The sequence below is a fragment of the Crinia signifera genome, chromosome 9 (genome assembly GCF_055691185.1).
Source record: "Crinia signifera chromosome 9, ASM5569118v1, whole genome shotgun sequence".
Taxonomy (NCBI): Eukaryota; Metazoa; Chordata; class Amphibia; order Anura; family Myobatrachidae; genus Crinia; species Crinia signifera.
The window spans coordinates 137,502,913-137,521,946 of record NC_139225.1 but is presented as its reverse complement, the minus strand read 5'-3'; the positions used below and the strand labels follow the sequence as shown (position 1 = coordinate 137,521,946).

General features: G+C 46.2%; 1 protein-coding gene across 2 annotated transcripts in view; it reads right to left on the bottom strand.

The window, feature by feature from the left end:
• The window catches only part of PLEKHG2 (pleckstrin homology and RhoGEF domain containing G2), an 85,517-nt gene that overhangs the window by 36,652 nt on the left and 29,831 nt on the right, over positions 1-19,034 (bottom strand). The gene's annotated exons all lie outside the window — the stretch shown is intronic.

Below are 19,034 nucleotides of genomic sequence, written 5' to 3'. Positions count from 1 at the left end.
TAATTGTGCAATATGAAAGGGAGGATTCAATTGTTTTTACACATGGTTGTTTTTGATTAACCCTTTGTCACCTAAATGCCAAAACAATCTCTGTTTACAATTTGTATGAAAATGAAAAAAACATTCCGGGGATTCCAGAGAGTAAAGAGCTTAAGCAAAAAAAGATCAAATTGCTCCTGGACCACAGGCTTTTCAAGTGGTGTGTATTTATGTGTATGTGTGTGTGTATATGTGTGTATATATATATATATATATATATATATATATATACACATATATAATTATATATAATATATGTATCTATCTATCTATCAATATCTTTATATCCCCTGCAGTTACCCATTGAACAAGTTTATACTGCCTTTACTCTGTGTTTTGACAGTGTAATACTCTCCCATGCAGTTTGCGGCGAGTAATAGTGAAAAGTGCAAGGGAGCCCCCCTGTCTAAAGTGCCCCAGGCCCCCCGAAGGCTTAATTTGGCACTGTGATTGGGCACGTATAATCTGCATAGCCCACTTTTGTATGCCCACTTGGGAACTCCCCTCTTACAATCCATTTCCACCCTATTGGACGGAGTGTAGATGAAGTTGAAACGCATATTACTACTACTTTGCATTGTCTGTATTTACCTGCGGTCATCTTTAGATCATGAACAGTGCAATTCTGCAACTCTCAGTGGTTAGCAGCAGGGGGCGTAACTATTACTTTGGAGACAGGGCCGTACCAGATCTTTTTGGGCCCCATCCCAGCATATTGAAAAAGCACTTGTCCCAGTACTTCTAGTATAGAGAGACTCTGCACAGCAGTTATTTATAATGTGCCCTATAGCAGTGCCCTACTTTACATGATGTCACATTGTATGGCTGACAGTACACATTATGCCACACAGTATCCCCAACTCACATTATACCATACCGTGTCTTCAGTTCATTGTATGCCCCATTAAAATGCCTCAGTTCTTATTATATACCATTATAATGCCCTCCACATTGCAATGAGCAGATCAGATTATGCCACAATACAATGGCCATTCATATTGTGCCATATTGTGCCACATTACATTGGCTAGAAAGGGGGTTGGTGTGAAAATAATAGCGCTCAATAATTAACCACAGTGTAAATAATAAAGAAATGGATATCACCAATTTTTTGGCACTTTTTGTTCCAGCAGATGAACCTGCAAATACACAACTCCCCTTCCTCACACAGTGATGTGTGTAAGGGGAGATAGAGGGATACAAAGATAGTGCAAATCAGAGTGTATCATCGTGGTCGTTCCCCTTGGAGAAGAACAACTGTCGGTCCGTTGCGGTGTCCCCCTGGTGCTTCTGGCTCCCTGTTCCGGACGGGTATCTAGGACTCACCTTCAGGATCCGCTCATTTCCATCTGGACCTTGCTGCTTTTGCCATTGTGGAAACCTACCATGCTTTTATAACAGTCTACCTATTGTAAGTGTGGATCTGTCTTATTAAATCTCTTTTAAAAAGGATAATTTGCACTATCTTTGTATCCCTCTATCTCCCCTTACACACATCACTGTGTGAGGAAGGGGAGTTGTGTATTTGCAGGTTCATCTGCTGGAACAAAAAGTGCCAAAAAATTGGTGATATCCATTTCTTTATTATTTACACTGTGGTTAATTATTGAGCGCTATTATTTTCACACCAACCCCCTTTCTTGTCTATATGTAACTCTGGGTATTTGTGGATATATACCTTCTGGTGTTGAGAATATAAGCTGCACGTTTTTTAATCGCGCACTGATACCTGGAAACTATCCCTTTGCCATTACATTACATTGGCTCCCAGTTCATATTGTGCTACACACATTGCAGTGTACCGTTACCATTAACATACACTACACAGAAAACATAATGTCATACAATTTAAGTTGGTCAATGAAGTAGGGATGACCATCATTGCCTTTGCCATCAATGTTTACCATCGATGGCAAAATCCATAACTATGCAATAGATGACCATCAATGTTTTTACATATCGATGGTCATCCATTTTCTCTGACTGATTGGCCTGTGGGCCAATCAAAATATGTGGGCGGGCTGCACGGGTGTCCTTGGGGGAGCTATGCTCCGTGTATCAGGAAAAAGGAAAACAAAACTATTAATTTAACCTTGACAATGGTGGGAAACCATCTGGTTCTCCCCTATCGATGGCAAAACTATTCGACATCGGCCATCAGCCATCGATGTTTTCGAATCATGGATGGTCGATGGGCATCCCTACAATGAAGCAGATGCAATTTCTTAGAAGGCAAATCTGGGTAATTGGTATTCAGCTTTATAACCTGGGTCTGGGCCCCCTATCCCTCTAGGCCCCAAAACAATTGCCCTTTGCACCCTCTATTGTTGCACCCACGAATGGGGGCCTCATAGCGATTGGCTGGGACAGCAGATGTGCTGGTTGGCCTGAGCATGACACTGAACAATGAAAAACCACCGTTGGGGCTCAGAAAATGAACATCTGCTTGTAGCAACACCCTTAGCATTCTCTCCAGTGGGTTTGAGTACGATTAGGGCCATATCCGTGTGGAGTTTGTATGTTCCCATGTTCGGTGAGTTTACTATATTATTATTATTCCTTATTTCTATAGCATTGCAGCACTGCCTATGGCAGTGGTTCCCAAACGGTGTGCTGCGGCTCCCTGGGGTGCCTCAGGACACTTGCAGGGGTGCCTTGGTTTGGTGGACCAGGATCAATTCATATTATTTATGGTCAATGTACCAGGCAAAACCAGTGCTGGTGGCTGCCAGTCATAATATATGTGGACAAACTGAGAAAATCCTGTCCCTCACCAGATAACTGTGACATATAAACACAATGCACTTCATTTAATATTTTTCTTCTGAATTTCTTGATAAGAAGCATTTGGCCTAGGGGTGCCTTGAAAATATTTTGATGCTCTAGGGTGCCGTGATTCAAAAAAGTTTGGGAACCCCTGGCCTATGGAATATCTGATCTCATATACCTTGTGGATTCCGCTCACAGTCCAAAAACAAACTGGTAGGTTAAATGGAATTGGCATTGCCTTGTGACTACTAGGATCCAGAGCAAGATTTAGGGGGTTATAGAAGGTAAGTACCCCTGGGCCCTGCAGTCTGAAAGGGCAGACAACCTGCCTGCAAACTCTCCGCCACTGCCTCTGCAAATCTGCTGTGCTGTGCTGCCTTCACCATCGGCCACCCAGTCTCCTTAAGAAAACCTGTGCAGGTGCCCAGAGCCGGCACTACAAGCTCAGCAACTTCTGCAAAGCAAGGAGGCTCTCCCTGCTCTGCTCATACTGCTGTTGTACTCTGTCGATGCAGCATGAAGCACGTCCCGGTCCCCGGACAATCCTAAAGGCCTGGCCAGCACAGCTCTGAACACCCCCGGCCACTGCACCTTGAGGATGGATCCACCCCCCAGCAACGTGATTCCGCGGTTGTCAAACGCCGACCACCAGGCCCTGGGCGGAACTGCTGGTGGGGTGTTAGTTGGGGACAGTGGGTATGTAATGGGAGTAGAGGAACATGGAGCATATATGGGATGAACAAGGGGACTAGGGTGTATATGGGAATAGGTTGGCCAATCCCGGATCTCAGGATTTGGCCCCTAAAATGCTGGGATTTCAATCCAGGGATTGGAGTTTTCAATCCCAGGAAATCGGGATAAGACTGCGCATGCACAGTTTAATGCCGGACAGCATCTGAACGGTTGCTCAGATGCTGCCCGGCTTCTCCCTTCTGGGCAGTGCGGCTCTTTGCAGCGTGAAGAGGTCAGAGGTCACACAGAATGCCCTCCAACACTGACTGCATCGCCCATTTTCTGGCATCCCGACACCACCCGTCTGGCTTCACTGCCCTCCCGGCTTCCGGCTTCACCGGCCGCCCACCCGCTCTGCTTCACCGCCCACCCTCCCGGCCGCACATGTAAGTAAATATGCGGGGCGTCAGGTGGCGGGTTTTTTTTATTAGGTAAACCAATCGCGGGATTGGGCATTTTTTAATCCCGAATTCCGGGATTGAAAAAAATGCCCCAGGATTGGCATCCCTATATGGGAGTAGATGATTATAGGGTGTATGTGGATGGAATAGGGTGTGTGTGGCAGGGATAGAGGGTTATGGAGTGTATGTTGGGGAACAGAAACTGAAGTGCAGGATGTGTTGTTGGTAGTGGTATATGGGGTGTTTGTATGAGATTGGGGGAGTAGGTATGTTGGGGGTAGAGGGGTATGGTCTGCAAGCGGCAAGACATGGGCAGTAGGTTATGTAGGGGTAGAGGCATATGGGACCTATGTAGGAGGAAAGGGGGAGTGAGAGGTGCAGGGGTAACAGGGACTATCTAAAGTGATGTCACATTACATTAGGGCCCCCCTGTCTTAAATTCCCGGGCCCTCCAGAGCCTTAATCCTGCTCTGCTAGCACCCTAGTCTGGTCCCTTGAGTTGTATGTAAGTTAGGGACTGTACGTGCCAATTGAGCAGTTCTGAAGGGATGACTGAATAGTCCCTGGACAGCGCTGTGTAATGTGGTGGTACTGTATAAATAACCCGTAATAATGGTGGCACTGTATAAATAACCCATAATAATGGTGGTACTGTATAAATAACCTGTAATAATGGTGGTACTGTATAAATAACCCGTAATAATAGAAACATAACATGTCCCATCCCTACAGGGATAAATGTTCTTGTCTAATCATGAATTATAGGGCCTACACACATCCCGATTTTGGCCAGAGATATAGCATGCCAGATTTAGCATAGCAGATTTCCTTTGAGCACAAAATCATCTATATTGCTTAGAACGTGCAAAATGTGTCAACGATATGCCTCAGCGATTCTGCTTAGCGATTTAAGCATGCCAGATTGACACCACACAAAAGGCGCCCGATATGCAGGATCTTGCTAAACGATTTTGCTAAATTGATGGGACATGCTCATTCTTCATCTTAATGCGATTTAGACGCGCGGGGCCGCGCATCTATATCGGTTTAGCCCCCACACACACACCGATGTATGCTTAGTTTCTAAGCGACCTTGCTAAATCGCTTAGAAAATGGCACAAAATCGGCATGTGTGTAGGCCCCATTAGTCTCCACTTAGTGGAAGCAGAGGGAGGACTGTGCTGAGTGTGGCCTGTGGTCTGAGCTTCCATCCCAACATTATTATTACTGGGTCACCAAATCTGCAATTAAAGGGAACCCCTTATCCCTGCATGGAAACCACCCCACTGTATGCAAGCACAAAAATAAGCTCTTCAGTAATTTCCTTTGACATATTACTACTATTATTAATGGCAACAGTAAAACCCATGTTACCGCCGCACCAGAAAATGTTCTTCATGACAAGCTAATTTATAATTAGGATTTGTTTGGGTGGAGAATAGCGCACAGATAATCTCTAGTTCAACAGTCATTAGTTGGAGAGCAGAATGTCGACACAAGGAAAAGTTTAATCCAAAATAGGTCGACACATGAAATGGTCAACATAATTATTTCATGGTTTTTTTTGGTGTCAATGTCGACCCTGAGCACAGGCAACCCCAAAGAGTGCACCGTGTAACCTCCTTGATAGAAAAGTGTGATAAATTCAAGAAAATTGGAAAAAACATGAAAAATTGATGTCGCTATTTCCATGCGTCAAACATTATCATGTCATAATATTGTGTGTGTCAACCTTTTGTCAATGACAACCTTTTGGCATCGACCTATTGACTTTCAAGCTAGACTAGTTCAACGGGCCAAATTCGCTCCCCTGACCGATGGTTGGGGTCTGTGGATGTGCATAGGTGCCGGGAAACTCGCTGCCTGATTGACAGGGTAGACAGCCGGTGTTTTATGGGCGTGCCCACAAAAATGGTGGGCGTGCCCATAGAAACGCCCTGCCTGCTCGGAAGTCGGAGAAGACTGTGTAGCTGAAAAGTAAGTCCTGCTCTTCCCTTCGGCTGCATGCAGAGGTAAAGTCCTTCGATGGAAGGTAACCATCAAAGGATTTTTCCTCTGTAAGCGCGCACACATCTGCCCGGAGCGTAGTGGGTGAGTACAAGCAGCATGCGGGGGGGGTGGGGGGAGTGTAGGCTTGGCGGGGCAGCGTTCACCTGCTTGATTCCTATTAAGTAAGCAGGTGTGAATCGGGCTCAGTGTGTCTGTGTAGGCAATGCCTATTTTTGCGTACTATTTGCATGTCCAAACTGTGGCCCTCCAGCTGTTGTGAAACTACACATCCCAGCATGCCTTGCCATAGTTTTCTTATTTATTCCCTTATAGCAAAACGGTGGCAAGGCATGATGGGACTTGTAGTTTCACAACAGCTGGAGGGCCATAGTTTGGACATGCCGGATTTAAACTATAAATATCCCCAGTATAATACGGCATGATGTTTTTCATTAGAATTATCCTCGAATTAACAAAAAACGAGTGACATATTTGTACACGGAAAGAAAAATGACCACTTCTGTTACTGGGAAGAGGTTCAATGAAAAGTGACGTCTTGGCGTGTGGGGGCGCAGTTTCTGCAGCTGTCAGATGTGGCTTACTTACTTATCCTATCCTGGATGTAATATGCCTGTGTTTACCACACTCATTTGCAGCTAACAAAAAATGTCATGTGGATACAGCCTGATTTAGGCCAGTGTTTGGCTAATTCTAACGAAAATGTTTTTGGAATTTAATTTTTAGGATAAAAAAATAAATAAAAACTAGACAGTGCTGTCTACATAAGTATTCAACCTGCGTTCTGTGGAAGCTCCAAGTTTGCACAGACGAAAGCTATTGTCCCAAAAATTGGGTTTCAATTATGCCGCCATTTGGGAATTGTTAAAAAAAAAGGTCAGCACATCACATCGCAGAGTACAAAAAGTACTGCCTATACTTTTTGTACTAGGTCGCATTGCATCTAGCACAAATGCACGCTGCTGAAGCACAGTGCATGCTTTTTTATCTAGATGTGAAGTGATCTAGTGCAAAAAGTACGGAGCCCATTGCTCCATGTATGGGCACCTCTATGGGTAAAGAATAAGAATAGTGATTCCTAATTTACTAAGCGGCTGTATTGAAAATACGGCCGCTAATTACCGGCCAAATACGCCAGGAAAATAAATACACATAATTTTCTTGGCGTATTTGGCAGAAGCCTGCACGGATCAGTCAGATCCGTACAGGCTTCAGTGTGTAAAAAATAGACAAATAGATAAATAATAAAACAAACGGCGTGGGGTCCCCCCCCCCCACAGCCGTAACCAACCCCAGGGTCAAAGAACCGGTCATGGTTGTAAAAAATCAGGGAACAAATGAAATAGGGGTCCCCTATTTTTTACCGGATACCAAGTATACTATCTCTTACTAGCTGCTTTGGGGCTCATCTTCTTTTGGATATAAGTCATTAAAAAAAAATTCCTCTCAGATGTAGCAGTACACACCCACGCTTCTAGGTGCCGCGTTCACAATCTCTTTTTCACAATCTATCTATATGTTGAAAAAGACCTTTGGGTGGAGCATGACACGCCCCCTCAATGGGGCGCTATGCAAAATTATACGACCAACTATAATCTCCCTGAAACTAGTTTTCAAAAGTAGGTAAGTATGCTTAAACCTGGTTGCTTAACCAGAATGGAACCAAGTTGCCGTGTCAGTCTGGAACCAGATTGTTGAACCGGACTGGAAATGGATAGCTGGACAAGTCTGGAACCACATAAATTGACCAGACTGGAACTGGATTACTAGCTGCACTGTCCGGGCAGGAACAGATGGATAGGCTGCAGCCTGCTAGGGACCTTACCTTATAGACACCTGAGGAATCAATGTTACACTGGCACCTGACTAATGCTCCACAATGTCCTTTTATAGGGGTTACTGATTCCCAATTGGTTGCTGCAGTCAGATGAGCAAGAGAGACACTCTGACTGGCTGAGAGTGAACAGGTGCATGGGTACCGTCCAATATGGCGGTACCCATGCACTGGTTCTAGAGGGAATTCTGGCATGGAGACAGCATGGGCAGTGCAGGGAGACTTGACACAGGCCGATCATCGTGAGAGGCAACGCAGAGGAAGATAACAGGTTCTGAGAGAATGTTGCGTTACATAAACACTTTGCAGCTGCTATTGCACAAATAGTTATGCAAACAGCATTTTGCATTTTTTTGTTTTTTGTTGAAATTGTAAGTTTGAAAATGTAGTTTAAGAGCCTCCGAGCTTCCAAAAAATATACTGTCTAGTGGAAGCGTCATCTCTGATACTGTAAAAATCTGTTGACTTTTTAGTAGTCGAATACTTTTGCAAGCCTGTAACTGCACTAACTCATATAATACAATGCTGTAAGATGGACGGAGTAACAGGATACTTCAGATTCTGCTGGTATTTGAATTTGGCTTGAAACCCTCCAACATTCTAATTGCTTCCTTCACATGTGATTTTAATATAATGTTAGTTTAATGTACGAGCTATGTCTGTCTTCAAGTTCATTCTAGTTGATATACGACGTGTTTCAACATGGAAACCTTATGTACAAAGATTTGGATTCCCCTGCTGCCACTGGCACAGCAATCCTTCTTCCACGTCCTGTGCATGACTGATTCCATCGCGCCAGAGCCTACCATGTAATATGATGTGGGTAGAGTGTAACGATCATTGTGTATGGGCAGGGACAGAAGATCAGGGGAAATGGAACAAAGAAACCAGTTTGACATGATATATTATAGGGTACACTGAACCGACCTACAAATCAGTTACAACTTCTCTCTTCCTGCTGCCATATTTCTTTACAAAACCCATCTCACGGATAATGAGGATATTATAATGAGCTAAACATTCTGATTGGGGGAGGGTAGAACATGCTATTCGCAGCACCGGGTCACTACATTGGTGGATCAATGGGGGTGATTCAGGCTGCGTGTATGCGGCCGAACGAGTGAAAAATCATTCGATGATCATTCACCATCAACTGATTTCAGTGCGTTCGCTAATAAAAGTCAGTCTACACTGATGTTTATTCTGTCGGCAGATGGCCGAATTAAGGCGGGCGCCTATGTCATGGCACTAGGCATAAGGGCATCAACACGCCAAGCGTTTCTATGGGCGCGCAGACCATTTTTGCGATCCATGCGATAATCAAGCGGATTTCGAATTCGCAAAACAGCGATCAACTCTGAATAACCCCCTAAGACAATACTAACAGAGGGAGACCTCAGTTTTATATAATAACTCTGTCAATGATGCCATATCACTTCCAGCTTAGATTATTAAAAAGAAACCTAGAATCGTTTCCAGGCTCACAGACACCGTATTGTGTTTCTTGTTTCTTGTGCTTTGCACTGACCAGTCAGGACATGTACATATATTATTGGCCAGGTCTTTGCCCTCGATAAACTAGGCTTAAACAAAACATTGATATAAACATTTCCAATGAATCCTGGTAACCCTTTAACACAACTCTGTGATTGGTGTTCCCAGTCAGTGATTCAGCGAATAGCATCCATTGTGCTGTATTTAGAGTCATGCTTTTTATCTCAGTAAACGTTTACAGACTGATCAGAACTCAATGGGCAGTATTCAATGAGGCTGATTCGCCATGTTCTACGGCGAATGTGTGCTATTTTCGTGCTCTACGGTGAATCTTTTTACTGAAAAACTGATTCGCCCTATTCAACGTGCACTATTCGCCGACGGCGAACAGTGAATGACGGACAATTTGCCGTCTGATAGTTGCCGTAATTCGCTGTGGTTTTTCAATGGGTTTTTCCAATGTGATTTTCGCCGTGTGTCACCGTGTAGCAATCGCCATCTTTTTATGGTGAACTGAACTGTGATCTTTAAAAATAAAGTTATTTTTTTATTATTTGGGGCGGGATGTATTAAAATACATCGCCGTCCTTCGCGGCCCCCCCCGCCGCGATGCCGCCGCATATGTACTAACATATGCGGCTGGCATCGCGATGCGGTGACAGAGGCCCCCCGCGATACCTGGAATGTGGTGTGCGGGGGGTCTCCGTCACCTCCCAGCCGGCTCCTGCATCCCTCACGCCGGGGACAGCTAAGCAAGCTGTCCCCGGCGCCTCCTCCTCCCCCCTGCAGCCGGAAGAACATCCGGCTGCGTCACTAGGGGGAGGAGGGGTTTACCTTCCAGGGTCCAGGAGGACCCTTCAGGAAGGTAAGCGAGAGGGGGGGTCGGCGAGGCGGCGGGTTTGCGTCGGTGTCGGCGAAAAGAAGCCCATAGGCTTCTATAGGGTATCGCCACCCAAAGGTGGCGATACCCTACACTGCGGTATCATTTTTGATACATTGGAAAATGCGGTAAAACGGGGGTTTTACTGCATTTTCCATTTGATACATCTCGCCCTTGGTGTCAAAAAATCTGTATTTTTTTTCTGTGAAGGGGCATGCTATTTTTTTTCATGTGCTTACTGCACATGAATATATATTTAATTTGTAATTTTTTTATTTCTTTAACACATAACAGCCAGCAGGGGGCCGAGAGCTGAGAGACGCTCATTAGATATTCATATATTCACTGCTCCCGCTCATTACATATGCCGAGAGGGAGCAGTGCTGCGGCTCCCTACCCCAGTCCCCTGCCAGCTTCTGCTGCCTGTGTCCCCGGGAGCCCTGCTTCTGCCCCACAGTGTCTGGCGCAGGCAGGGAGGCTTCCATCTCCCTGCCTGCTGCCATCCCCCGGCTCCCTGCGGTGATTCAAATTCGCCGTCAGGGGCAGCGAGCCCCTGCGGCATTGAATACGGCGACAGGGAGGGCTGGCAGCGAATGCTCCAGCCCTCCAGAACACGGCGACTGTGCAGCGAATCCTAAACAGAATTCGCAGCACATCGCGATTATTCACATTGAATACTGGCCACTGATGCATCTGTGGGAGAATCTCTTCTCTTTCTTTTTGTTATTCTAAACATCCATTATAATTATACTGTTCCCACAATATTAATTCTAGATCACTTTTACAAGCAATATAATACGTAAGCATCTAAACATCCTAGCAACAGATGTGTGACCTCTAACATGTATAACATAACACATTTAATCATTTTACAATAACTAAACCTGAAATAAAGTCTCGGAGACTTAGGTTTGACAGAAATTGTTAGCTGAATTTATTTAAAGCACTTTAAGCTAAATTAATTTATTAATAATTAATGAATGAATTAATTAAAGGTGGCACAGAAAGAATGGCTAATTAACTAAGCTCCACCCCACAATTAGCATATGTAATCCAGCCTATCCTATCAAGAGGTATCCACTCCACCTACTGCATTGACTAACCACCTGTCCGGGTGGGGTCGCTGCCCCCTAGCGGGTGATCCGGCAAAGGCCTAAAGTCAATGAGAGGCGAGCGCACAGAAAACAAACCATATACGTTCTTTCCCGCCTATCAGCCAACGCGATTAACACCAACCCACCAGCAATCCAACAAGGGGAGGGAGGGCGGCAAAACTTTCAGGAAAGAGAGGAAGACTCCTCCCTTTCCTGTCCCTATATCCCAGCTAACTCTGCATTCCTTGTATCCTTATTGGTTAACTGAGTCACATGCTCTCCAAGGTACACACTCAGCTTTGGATGTTTAACTCTCTCCATGCCCATTGCGGTCATAACGTTGTTCAATTCCCTTAAAAGGGAATGAATGAATGACCATGTGCATGAACAAATACTTAACTTAACCTCAGAGACTTAGGTTTGGCTGATATATTCAATAACTTCTAATTTAAATGGCTGAAATAAAGGATTAAATACCCCCACCCGTAACATCTGCGCCACTTAACTAACAGCCTAACAACAAACGGTATCCACTCGACCTACTACTGTACCTTGACCGGGTGTGGTACAGGGGTCCGACAGTCGGGATCCCCACAGTCATTAGGCCGACATCGGGATCCCGACTGGCCGGACCCAGACAGCATGGTGAGCGCAACTAAGCCCCTTGCGGGCTCGCTGCGCTATCCACACTGCGGGTGCAGTGGCTCGCTAAGCGAGCCACCTACTCTATTCTCCCTCTATGGGGGTCGTGGACCCCCACGAGGGAAAATAGCCGACGGCTGTCAGGAACCTGGCTGTCTGTGTCGGGATCACAACGTCGGGTAAATGCCTGTTGGGATCCCGACTGTCGGGACTCCGTCCGGCACCCACCTTGACTACCCACATGTACGGGTGATGTCACTGTCCCCGGCCGGGTGATCCTGCAGATACATACAGTCAACAAAGGAGAGTACACCAAAAAAATATTGTCAACAAAGGAGAGTACACCAAAACAACCAGGAGTGATCAATAGACCTCTAAATATGATCCAAAACCAGGTAACCCGCCGTTCTTTCCCACCAAACAACGAACGCAAGGATCTACCCCACTACCACAAAAAAAGGGGAGTGAGGGTAGGAAAATCCAGGAACCGAGGCCCACTCCACCTCCAATAAATCTACAGATGGGGCCAAATCTACAAATGGTGCGCTAGCAATTGTGGACGCACAAGTGTCTCGCACGCTCACACATCCAATGCCGGGAAGGGGGTGTGGAAGCGTCTCCGACACACGCACAACACATTCCCATGGCGCGGGTGGTGCTTAGCGCAGCAAGGAGCCGCTCTGATGACAGCAACTACATCTGTATATGGCCCAGCTGAGGGTTAGAACCTGTGACCTGTCTCACTGGAGGCACACACCTTACTGATAAAGCTATTTCCTCATTAACAGTTAGTATGCAGATTCTGACTATATATAGTTATATATATATAGTGGTTCAGGAAAGAGTTAACTGGAGAGTGGTTCAGGAGTGAGTTATCCAGAGAGTGGTTCAGGAGAGAGTTATCCAGAGAGTGGTTCAGGAGTGAGTCATCCGGAGAGTGGTTCAGGAGTGAGTCATCCGGAGAGTGGTTCAGGAGAGAGTTAACCAGAGAGTGGTTCAGGAGAGAGTTATCCAGAGAGTGGTTCAGGAGAGAGTTAACCGGAGAGTGGCTCAGGGGAGAGTTAACCAGAGAGTGGTTCAGGAGAGAGTTATCCGGAGAGTGGTTCAGGAGAGAGTTATCCAGACAGTGGTTCAGGAGAAAGTTATCCAGAGAGTGGTTCAGGAGAGAGTTAACCAGAGAGTGGTTCAGGAGAGAGTTAACCAGAGAGTGGTTCAGGAGAGAGTGAACCAGAGAGTGGTTCAGGAGAGAGTTAACCAGAGAGTGGTTCAGGAGAGAGTAAACCAGAGAGTGGTTCAGGAGAGAGTTAACCAGAGAGTGGTTCAGGAGAGAGTGAACCAGAGAGTGGTTCAGGAGAGAGTTAACCAGAGAGTGGTTCAGGAGAGAGTTAACCAGAGAGTGGTTCAGGAGAGAGTGAACCAGAGAGTGGTTCAGGAGAGAGTTAACCAGAGAGTGGTTCAGGAGAGAGTGAACCAGAGAGTGGTTCAGGAGAGAGTTAACCAGAGAGTGGTTCAGGAGAGAGTTATCCAGAGAGTGGTTCAGGAGAGAGTTATCCAGAGAGTGGTTCAGGAGAGAGTTAACCAGAGAGTGGCTCAGGGGAGAGTTAACCAGAGAATGGTTCAGGAGAGAGTTATCCAGAGAGTGGTTCAGGAGAGAGTTAACCAGAGAGTGGTTCAGGAGAGAGTTAACCGGAGAGTGGTTCAGGAGAGAGTAAACCAGAGAGTGGTTCAGGAGAGAGTTAACCAGAGAGTGGTTCAGGAGAGAGTTATCCAGAGAGTGGTTCAGGAGAGAGTTATCCAGAGAGTGGTTCAGGAAAGAGTTAACCGGAGAGTGGTTCAGGAGAGAGTTAACAGGAGAGTGGTTCAGGAGAGAGTTAACCAGAGAGTGGTTCAGGAGAGAGTTATCCAGAGAGTGGTTCAGGAGAGAGTTAACCAGAGAGTGGCTCTGGAGAGAGTTAACAGGAGAGTGGTTCAGGAGAGAGTTAACCAGAGAGTGGTTCAGGAGAGAGTTATCCAAAGAGTGGTTCAGGAGAGAGTTATCCAGAGAGTGGTTCAGGAGAGAGTTATCCAGAGAGTGGTTCAGGAGAGAGTTAACCAGAGAGTGGTTCAGGAGAGAGTTAACCGGAGAGTGGTTCAGGAGAGAGTTATCCAGAGAGTGGTTCAGGAGAGAGTTAACCAGAGAGTGGTTCAGGAGAGAGTTAACCGGAGAGTGGTTCAGGAGAGAGTTATCCAGAGATTGGTTCAGGAGAGAGTTAACCAGAGAGTGGTTCAGGAGAGAGTTAACAGGAGAGTGGTTCAGGAGAGAGTTAACCAGAGAGTGGTTCAGGAGAGAGTTAACCAGAGAGTGGTTCAGGAGAGAGTTAACCAGAGAGTGGTTCAGGAGAGAATGGAGGGGAGGTGACGGATACTGATACTAGAAGGAGGGTGGAGAATAGTACAGGAATGCTGGTGTAATCCTGTATTGTCCCTGCAACTGGATCGGAGAGGACACAGCAGCAGCAGAACATTACTCCGGAGTGATTGGGAAACAGTATACAATGTTTGTCACTAGTTCCGTCACTCAGATGTGTCACAGAATACGTTTCACAGAACTTTATTTATCACAGAATAATGCTCTATGGGGGAAATTTGCTAAAGTTTAGAGAGAGAGAAAGCGCAGAAAGGTAAAGTACAGAAAATCAGCTGCTAACTGCCATGTTACAGGCTGTATTTAAAAAATGACAGGAGATGCTTGTTTGGTACTTTTATCTCTCTCTATTTTATCTCTCTCCAAGGACCATCTCCACAAAACTGATACGAATAGCACACATACACTGATATCACCACACAGCTTCATACACTGATATCACCACACACCACCATACACTGATATCACCACACAGCATCATACACTGAAATCACCACAATGTATGATACACTGAAATCACCACACAGCATCATACACTGATACCACCACACAGCATCATACACTGATATCACCACACAGCATCATACACTGATATCACCACACAGCATCATACACTGATATCACCACACAGCATCATACACTGATTTCACCACACAGCATCATACACTGATATCATCACACAGCATCATACACTGATACCACCACACAGCATTATGCACTGATATCACCACAGCATCATACACTGATACCACCACACAGCATCATACACTGATACAACCACAATGCGTCATACACTGATATCACCACACAGCATCATACACTGATATCACCATACAGCATCATACACTGATATCACCACACAGCATCCTACACTGATATCACCACACTGCGTCATACACTGATACCACCACACTGCGTCATACACTGATACCACCATACAGCATCATACACTGATATCACCATGCAGCATCATACACTGATATAACCACACAGCGTCATATACAGATACCACACAGTGTAATACACTGATACCACACAGGATCAAACACTGATATCACCACACAGCATCATATACAGATGCCACACAGTGTCATACACTGATATCACCACACTGCGTCATACACTGATACCACCACACTGCGTCATACACTGATATCACCAGCCAACATCATACACTGATATCACCACACAGCATCATACACTGATATCTCCACACAGCATCATACAAACTGATATCACCACAAAGCATCATACACACTGATATCACCACACAGCATCATACACACTGATATCACCACACAGCATCATACACACTGATACAGGGTTGCCGACTTTGTTATTCTCTTCTCCGGGAGAAGCCCGGAGAGGAGAGTTTCAGCAGCCGTTCAGGGGGCGGGGCTTAAGCGTGTCATCACTAAGCCCCGCCTCCATGATGATAAACCAGTAAATTTACGGATCTCCGTGGAGGGGGCGGGGCTAAAATGACACAATTGTCATTTTTGCTCCGCCCCCTCCTCTGAGACCCGAGGATTGCAGCATTTTAATGCCGCGATCCGGGGGACAGCGGGGGTCCCCCCTGAATCCGGGAGGGTTGCCCACCCTTCCGGGGGGCCGGGAGGGGGACCCGATTTTCGGGAGACTCCCGGAAATAAACTCCACACAGACATAGGCATTCATCCACACTCACGCTACTTATCTAAGAAATAAAGACACGTACAACTGAATGGGCTTAAAGGGGACGGCTTATTTATTTTGAGCAAGGGCGGCCTATTTGAATCTAACTAAAATTTATGTCCCTGCTCTAACTAAGGTGGCGGGCAAAGAACGGCATGCAAGATAAATAACATTGCTGGAAAATAACAAAGTAATAAAAATAACAAACTCCGGATCTCCTGCCCTTAATTGCCAAGGACCGGCCACCTGCCAGCGTCCAAGACAACGGTACAATTTGTAAGCGGACTTTTCAAAAAGGGGCCACTTGCCCTTAAGGTCAGGGGGTTGACCTTCTGCTTCTGCCCCTGACCTCGCAATATCACTAAGGCAGAGCTCACCACTCTGCCCGAGTCATCAAAAAATTGGGCCACCTGCCCTAAACTACAAATGTCCGCAACAATTTACCCTATCCGAAGTAGATGATCGTTAAGGTCCAGATATGGGCCCACCTGGATCGGTGATGCCCACATCTCGACATCAACCACCAGCTAAGTGTAGATACAGCTCTAATTTAAACTACCGTTCTTTCCGCCAAAACAAAAATAAGCCGACAACAACTAAACGAATAAATGCGATCGACTTCTCAAAACGAATTCTAACTAACAATTGGGGCGGGAGGGAGGGCAACGTTTCCTGAAGCAAGAGACAGAATCTTCTGGAAGCAAGAACATCACCCCATCAATCTCCACCTCTGACCTCAAGCAGCCTATCCTGGACCGTCATTCAAATCAGCCGGCCCGTCAATCAAGACAAGCCGAACCCCCGGGCCCAGATCCAGTGTGTGAGCTAAGGATTCCTGCCAATAGCCAGGTGAGTTTATGCTGTTTTCAGCCAGACAAGCTGGCTTCTACAGTCTTTCCGGGAGGGTCGGCAACCCTGATATCACCACACAGCATCATACACTGATATCACCACACAGCATCATACACACTGATATCACCACAAAGCATCATACACTGATATCACCACACTGGTGGCCTTAAAAGGGGCAGAGTTCAGGGGTGGGCGTGACCTCAGGTAGAGGGGGCATGGCCTTGTCCTGTGACTCCTGTTTTTGTTATTTTCGGGGCCGTGCCTAGTGCTTCACCAGCAGTTTTTTACCCCCCATCTCCCTCTCTCCACTGAAGAGATGCAATGTGCTTGCAGCAGCTGTGATCTCCGGCTCCACCCATCCGCCAGCTCCCCTCCTCGCCTGCTGGATGCCAGCAAGACTGTCCCGCTGTAATCGGGACAGTTGCTAGCTATGTATCACCAACCAACATCATACACTTCTATCACCAAACAACACCCTGGTCAGGATGCACCAAGTATTGCCTTTTGCATGTTATTCGTCACGCCCCTCATATAAGTGCTTATTGACACCGTATGCATGAAGATTTCAGCATGGACGGCTCTTGCGGTAAGAGAAAAAGGGTGTGGTGGAGCACTAAAATTAATCTAAATAGTGAATCAATTGGTTAGTACAACAATGCAATTAATAATTTTAATTAGTATTAGATAAAAGGTAAAAAACATGTTTATATAGTCGCAAGTGACTGTCACAATAAAAATGCTACGTGAGAAATTATTATTATAAGATAATAATTAATATTGTTAATAAGGACAAGTGAGGTTATATACTTAGTAGTCAGAGTCTTGCGCTAAGACAGTTAATGGTTAATGATGCGTACGCGGGAAACTTAGCAGCTGCTTCAGTGAAGACATGATGTAAACACAATAATGTACCGTGTAATAGAAGGTGAATGCTGACTGCCAGAGGTCCTCCTGGGAGGTATACAGGACAGTACTTATCAGCCTATGGGCCACTAAGCTTCAAAAGTGATAACATGGAGAGTGATAAACAACCAACCAATCAACTCCTAGCTGCTATGTCACAGGCTGTGTTTGAAAAATGTGAGGCAGGAGCTGATTGGCCGGTTGTTTATCACTCTCCAGTTTACCACTTAGCTTAGTGCATCTGGCCGTAAGGCTGGAGCTTTTCCAGTTACTTAGAGGTTAATCTATCCCGGGAAAGCAGGGAAGTCACAAATACTCAACCCTGGTTCAGTAACAGACAACTGATTTGTGCCCCTTCTCTCCCAGACATCTGGTCATTATAGCAGCCCACAGGCCGATCTGACTGAGCCCCTCTCATGTGTCTTCTGTAAACAGTCAGCTAATCTTCTTCTTCCTTGCTTCCGGCTTCTGTGGTGGCGGCGGCTGCTGGTTATCTCCCCTCCTCAGACCCTCTCACTACATTATATTTATATAATAACACAGGGTTGCCGACCCTCCCGGAATTCCCGGGAGTCTCCCGAAAATCGGGTCCTCCTCCCGGCCCCCCGGAAGGGTGGGCAATCCTCCCGGAATCTGGGGGACCCCCCTGAGCCCCCGAATCGCGGCATTTAAATGCCGCAATCCGCGGGTCTCAGAGGAGGTGGCGGGGCTAAAATGGCACAATCGCGTCATTTTAGCCCCGCCCCCTCCATAGAGATCAATCATTTTTCCTGTTTCCCGTAATGGGGGCGTGGCTTAATGACGTCACAGTCAAGCCCCGCCCCCGATCGGGTAAGGAAAGTCTCCTCTCCGGGCTTCTCCCGGAGAGGAGCATTTATAAGTCGGCAACCCTGTAATAACATCTTCCACAGCATAATAAATGCGAGTGCTAGTGGGCACATAAGCAACCGAAACAGGGAACAGCTGCTAATGCAGTAGTAAGGAAAACATTCACTGTTCATTTTCCAGATTTAAAACTGTAATTGGGTCCTAATTCAGGCTCCCTCGTAGATCTCTGCTACTCTGCTATTTCCGTAGACCTGCGCAGTGCGCATGTGAGCTCTTAAACTGTGGTGTCACCACGACTGCAGTTTAAGTAGCAACAGTGGTGGTGGAGAGCGACAGGGGGGTGGTAACTGACTGCTGGGGGCGGTGACTGTGAAATGGGCATGGCCAGATGCAGATCTCAACAACTGAACCTTGTGTGGTGGCATGGGCATTGCGATCACATCATTGTGACCCCCCCCCCCCCCTCTTTGTGCAATGCCGA